A 7,129-nucleotide genomic window follows, 5' to 3' on the forward strand; every position below is an offset into this window, starting at 1 on the left:
CAATTATAAGTGTGTTTCATTCTTAATTTGTAAATTATTGACGATAATAACTCACATCTAAGAGAGCTCTCTTATATGAACGCATTAACGTCGATAAATCCCTAAGTGACATTTTATTACAACAATAATTATAATAACTCATTCCAAGAATTACAAGTTTTTGTAACTCTCCGATATGTGGGAAGGAAATCTTGTGAGAGGCCCATATCGAATTCTAACCAAAGTGGATAGCTGATAATGTGGTCGTCGATATTGTGTGTGATGTAAAGCTCGTTATGAAACTAGCTTTACCCGCCTGCGCATGAACAGGCCAGGGCGGCGATCCATGTAATACTCATTGTCGCTCCGAGCTGGCATTTTCTTTCGTGAAGCCTATGTTAACGCCGTCGCATTTCTAGATATAGCTCTGCACATGCAAAATACAATCAATGAACAATACATGTACATTTATACTCGACATGTTATTTTATGTTGCTACTTTATATTCTATAAATAACTTTTGTTGTGAATATGATTCGCCGGTAAGAAGATGTAGGGATACACATCATTCCTCCGGAGTGCTATGTATCACCATCATGTACTGAATATTCAGTCATAGAACTTAAAAAATTCTTTAAGCCTAAACATTTATTATGTTGTTGGTCTATGGCAACGATCGTGAAATATTTTTACTCAACAGCCGATACTGGCATTGCGGTGCGTCCTCTAGGACTTCATATGAACTGATCATACAAAATCAGAAGCGTGCATGGAACGCCGCCAACCTGCAAGGTCCGTAAGCCAACCTAGCTGGCCCACCTCGGACGTGCTGGCACCCATAATTCTTAGTGGCAGCGAAAACGGTCGTCAGAGGTCGCACAATGACATCGGCCAACAGCGTGGTCATAGTGCATCCGATCTTCTCCCTCAGTTTTTGGCCGGGCCAAGGAGGTTCGGTCTGGTTGGAATCTATTCTACACTCCTGGAAATTGAAATAAGAACACCGTGAATTCATTGTCCCAGGAAAGGGAAACTTTATTGACACATTCCTGGGGTCAGATACATCACATGATCACACTGACAGAACCACAGGCACATAGACACAGGCAACAGAGCACGCACAATGTCGGCACTAGTACAGTGTATATCCACCTTTCGCAGCAATGCAGGCTGCTATTCTCCCACGGAGACGATCGTAGAGATGCTGGATGTAGTCCTGTGGAACGGCTTGCCATGCCATTTCCACCTGGCGCCTCAGTTGGACCAGCGTTCGTGCTGGACGTGCAGATCGCGTGAGACGACGCTTCATCCAGTCCCAAACATGCTCAATGGGGGACAGATCCGGAGACCTTGCTGGCCAGCGTAGTTGACTTACACCTTCTAGAGCACATTGGGTGGCACGGGATACATGCGGACGTGCATTGTCCTGTTGGAACAGCAAGTTCCCTTGCCGGTCTAGGAATGGTAGATCGATGGGTTCGATGACGGTTTGGATGTACCGTGCACTATTCAGTGTCCCCTCGACGATCACCAGTGGTGTACGGCCAGTGTAGGAGATCGCTCCCCACACCATGATGCCGAGTGTTGGCCCTGTGTGCCTCGGTCGTATGCAGTCCTGATTGTGGCGCTCACCTGCACGGCGCCAAACACGCATACGACCATCATTGGCACCAAGGCAGAAGCGACTCTCATCGCTGAAGACGACACGTCTCCATTCGTCCCTCCATTCACACCTGTCGCGACACCACTGGAGGCGGGCTGCACGATGTTGGGGCGTGAGCGGAAGACGGCCTAACGGTGTGCGGGACTGTAGCCCAGCTTCATGGAGACGGTTGCGAATGGTCCTCGCCGATACCCCAGGAGCTACAGTGTCCCTAATTTGCTGGGAAGTGGCGGTGCGGTCCCCTACGGCACTGCGTAGGATCCTACGGTCTTGGCGTGCATCCGTGCGTCGCTGCGGTCCGGTCCCAGGTCGACAGGCACGTGCACCTTCCGCCGACCACTGGCGACAACATCGATGCACTGTGGAGACCTCACGCCCCACGTGTTGAGCAATTCGGCGGTACGTCCACCCGGCCTCCCGCATGCCCACTATACGCCCTCGATCAAAGTCCGTCAACTGCACATACGGTTCACGTCCATGCTGTCGCGGCATGCTACCAGTGTTAAAAACTGCGATGGAGCTCCGTATGCCACGGCAAACTGGCTGACACTGACGGCGGCGGTGCACAAATGCTGCGCAGCTAGCGCCATTCGACGGCCAACACCGCGGTTCCTGGTGTGTCCGCTGTGCCGTGCGTGTGGTCATTGCTTGTACAGCCCTCTCGCAGTGTCCGGAGCAAGTATGGTGGGTCTGACACACTGGTGTCAATGTGTTCTTTTTTCCATTTCCAGGAGTGTATGTATGAAGTAGGTTAGATTTTAACCTCTTAGGGTGGTGTGGATGCCACGATGTCTCTGTGGTTGGTTACGAGTCACGCATAGTGGCTTCTGCTAGTAAAGAGACACCGAATAAGCTTTCCTGTCTCGTAAAGAACGTGGTCAGTACTATACAGACTGTCCTCAATTATCGGAGTAACCAGATAAGTTTTACGAATATATGGCTCATGTTCTGAGGCATCAAGGGTCACAAATTTAGCATTGGAGGGCAGCGTGGAGGGTAAAAATCGTAGAGGGAGACCAAGAGATGAATACACTAAGCAGATTCAGAAGGACGTAGGTTGCAGTAAGTACTGGGAGATGAAGAAGCTTGCACAGGATAGAGTAGCATGGAGAGCTGCATCAAGAACACAACAACATGAGCTGACGGGAGAAACGTTCTGTTACATACTCGAGATAATTCATGGCGAATTTGAAAGCACGTCATAAACACTGTTTTGCTGCATTTATTTAAAGTTGTGCAGACGAACGACAATTACACTTCAACAACTGTCATTTAGCACATGGGTGGAAGACGTGCATAAAGTGTAGCATAAGATACTCTGAAAACCTGAAGCACTTAAAAGTGGAAATACATACCGTACGCCACATTTGCAGACCACTTCGTATTAACGGAATCACTACCGTACTTGCATAAAATGCCAGCAAGGAGTACTAATGATTTGTGGACAACTAATGACAATCTACCAAAAAAAAAAAAAATAAAAAAAGATCCAGTACACTAGCTATAAGATACTCCACCCTTTTCACTTGAACAAATTATCTATTACTAAATTTTCCAATAAGGATTTTGCCTATTTGAGGTTTCGAATACACCTGCAGTTTCAGTCCATAGATTCTGAACTATAGCCCGATTATGATATTTTCATCATCAGGATGTCACAAACTCACTCTTGGACTTGTTGGACTAAACTTATCAGTTTCTTAAGTTCCATATTTCATGTGCGAGAATGTTGGTCAGTTTGACCGAAGAAAACAAATTGATAAGAATTTCACCGATTGTCGTCCAAAGTCTTTATTTATTTATTTATTTATTTATTTATTGTATTTTTTTGCATGGAGACACCAACTGGTGTCTTTTGCAAACGTCATAGCATTTTTTACAAGTTTAGTACAATATATATATATATATATATATATATATATACACACACAATAATTTATTTTAGTTTAATATTAATATTCACTTAAAGAGTATAAACACTTGTCAATCAAGAAATGTTTTAGTTTCACTTTGAATAAGTTCCCTTTGTGGCACCTTATAGAGCTCGGTAATCTGTTGTACCATATTTGACCACTAATGCATGGACTATGGTCTGTTGTTTTTAATTTTGTTCTTTGTCTGTAGTAGCAGTCTTTATTTCTTGTATTATAGGCATGCATATCAGAACACTTTGTTTCTTTGTTTTGATGTGTCACAAAAACATAATTAATTTGTAAAGATACAGTGAGTAGACTGTGAGGTATTTATGATGAACAAAGATTTCCCTGCATGAATCTCTATACCCTAATCCACAGATAATTCTGATTGCTCTTTTCTGTAGGGTTAATATTCTGTTCATGTGTATGTTGGCAGCACAACCCCATATCTCTATCCCGTAATTAATCTGTGCAAAAATGGTTCCATAATAAATTGTTTTTAATGTCTGATGTGGAACTACTTTTGATAACTGGCTGATTAGATGTAAAGAACTGCTGATTTTATTGCATAAAAATTTGATATGGTTTACCCATCTTAGATTTTCATCTAGGTGAATACCTAGAAATCTGCAGTCTGTATGTTCGGGAGAGATGATCGGCTATAGTGTGACTGTGCATGTAATGGTGTTCTGATTTGAAAAGATCATCAATCTACAGCCAGTGTTGGTCATCGTCGGAATTCATTGATCGCAGAGCTGCGGTGACTGCAGCCATATGGCAGCGGTCTCAGCTCAACCCCATTTGCCAGGGCCTGCTCGACCTGGGCTGGTGCGCCAAGCTCTGCTGTACCGGGACGTCCCGGAGGGCTATAGGTGGCTTGCGTGTCATGGCACAGACTGCACTCGTCGAGTGGCTCACTAGCCTACACAGACAACGCATCTGTCTATGGGCAGATCACTTACCTGTATGCTGCTTCGAACTGTCACTGACTTGGACAAAATGAAGAAGATTGCAAATTACTGATCAGCAAAATTTTTCCTTTTGTTTTCTTACAATAAACTATTATTATTCACTGTTTTGCAGTTCCTTATAAGAAATAATTTGTGGCAGTCCATGAGTACTCTTTTATTTGCACCAAATGCAAGGTTTGTTTGTGTGGTGAACATAGTTGTTGAGGATATCCAAACTAATTCTTTGAAAAATAAACCAACAATTACCGTAAACATGTTATACATTGTATGGATGACTGTATGAGCTTGGGTGGCAGAAACAACAAGAACATCTCAGGCTTGTGATGTGAAACTTCTACTTGGTCCAGCATGGGGGTCCTCCAGTCATCATCCCAGGAAGTTGGTGGAAACCGTATGCTCTGATTCACAGACGAAACACCACAATCACAGATCTTTTTATCCATATCAGATGAAAAATCTGATCGATTAAAAATGAAGGACAGCTACCGTTACAGTTTGTATGTAGTATAATTGAACAAAGGTAACAATTGTTCATTGAATATTTTTCATTAGTGTTGTTTAAGTTGGCAAGTTTGTGGTGGATGTAATGTAGCAAGAGGTGCTACACTGAATGGCAATGTATATACACTGTGAACACTGTCATATTACAAATAAAAGAATGAGACTGAGTGTATTATGGCTCAACAGTGAACATTTAGGTTGTCAAAGGAAAGAAGTACCTGGGGCAGGGGGGGAATTTCAATCAGGAAATGTTCTCCGACTCGACAAAGATGGGAATGTCATTGACCCAAGAATCCACAGCAGTAGAGGCATTATTTTCCAAATTTGTAGTTTCTGGATCCCTGTGTCCTTCATTTCAGTTACAGTTTGTTTACGAGTTCCATGTGTGCCCCCTTATCAGTCATTCAGCTGCTGGCTCCTCAATTTTATTATTGAGTCACCAAAGTAAAGATATTTGTTCAAACTTTTCACATGAACTTTCCACAAATTTGTTGACTGCTTCTTCTCTGTTTTCATACATTGAGGTTCCCCTGTTATTTTCAATAATGCGACTGGAGACAAAATAATTTTTAGTTCCCACTAAAGCAAGCGAACCTTGGCACCCAAAGCATCACACCTGAAACTTTTGTTCAAATAATCTTTAGAAGAAGAGTACCAAGCAATTTCTTTTAGCTACAATCAGCTACAAATTTCTGTCAACAGACATTGTTGGACATAAATTAGACAAATGTGTAAACACAATACAGTGCACAATAAAATGCACATTGGCACCTGTTGTCTGTTATATGCTAAACAGCACAAGAGATTCCCATCAAATCTGTGAAGCCATGTGCTATGAAGCCCACACTTTACTCTGAAAAAAAAGAAAATAAAAAATGCATACACAAATGTTATTTGCATAACTCCAACATATTCATTTCTTCAGAATGTTTACAGCTTGAAGTGTGTTGTGCACTCTAGGGTGCAGTCATTGAAGTGTTTTCCTTGTTAGTTTAGGGTTTTATGTAGCTGCTGGCTAACACTTTATAATTGAAGGTGGGTCAGAACACCTCATGAGATCTGTCTTCCAATGTAACATCTGATGTCTGATGTATTTACCTTTTTATTTTAATCCAGTTGCTGTAGTTGACGCTCTTGAAGTACAGGGCCTGCTAATCAGTGCCTCTGAAATCCTGTGAGCAGCCCAGGAAAGGCTCGACTTCTTCATGCTCTGCAGCTGTTATTGGAGCAAAAGAAGATAACTTCTACTCATATCACGAAAAAGCACATTCACTACTTTCCTTTTACAAACATATATTTCCTTGAATGGGTGCACAGATCCTTAGTGACTTGTGAATTAGAGTAGAACACAACTTTTCATACTACTTACCTTAAAGGTTCAACATGACATTAGAGATTACAATATATGTCATTTGTCAAAAAACCATTTTGTCTTATATTTTCATTCTTGGAGAGTGTGGTTGCCGTTTGACAGTCAAGCCACTGGCAAATTGCGACTTTAAAATGTCATCTGTGCACGGTATATGTTCCGTGACTTACTCCCTACTTAATACTATGCTGTCATGTTCATCTTTCCATGTACTTTGTACTACACAAGGAGTGCAAAATGTCATTTGCCTAAATAGCATATAACACTTCATATTCCCCCACTTAAAGGAAAGATGTTGTGACCTCTGATAATCTATAAAAAAAAGTTATAATTAACATACAACTGTAAACAACCTAATTACTTAAAAACACTGGATACGATGTCTTTCTTTAAAAAGGAATAAAACTTCATTTTTAATAACAAGTCTTACAGTTTTAGTCTACTTTGTGTATCTCCATCTTATTTACTTCACATCCTGACGATGCAGAAGCACATGTATTTATTGTGACAACTTAATTATGGTTTTTATATTTATTTATTTAACAATATGTTGCCTTCAAGCCAACATACTTGAGAGTTTCCTGTTTACTTTTTGTATATGTACATAGGCCTAGTTAATGACCTTTTACTCTTTCTCACATTATTATTATCTGAGGAGTTGCTTGTCAGGTATGTGCCTACAATTTGGTCTCTAGAGTCAAATCTCAGTACAGGCTCTACTCAACATCCC

The sequence above is a fragment of the Schistocerca cancellata genome, chromosome 12 (genome assembly GCF_023864275.1).
Source record: "Schistocerca cancellata isolate TAMUIC-IGC-003103 chromosome 12, iqSchCanc2.1, whole genome shotgun sequence".
NCBI classification, from domain to species: Eukaryota; Metazoa; Arthropoda; class Insecta; order Orthoptera; family Acrididae; genus Schistocerca; species Schistocerca cancellata.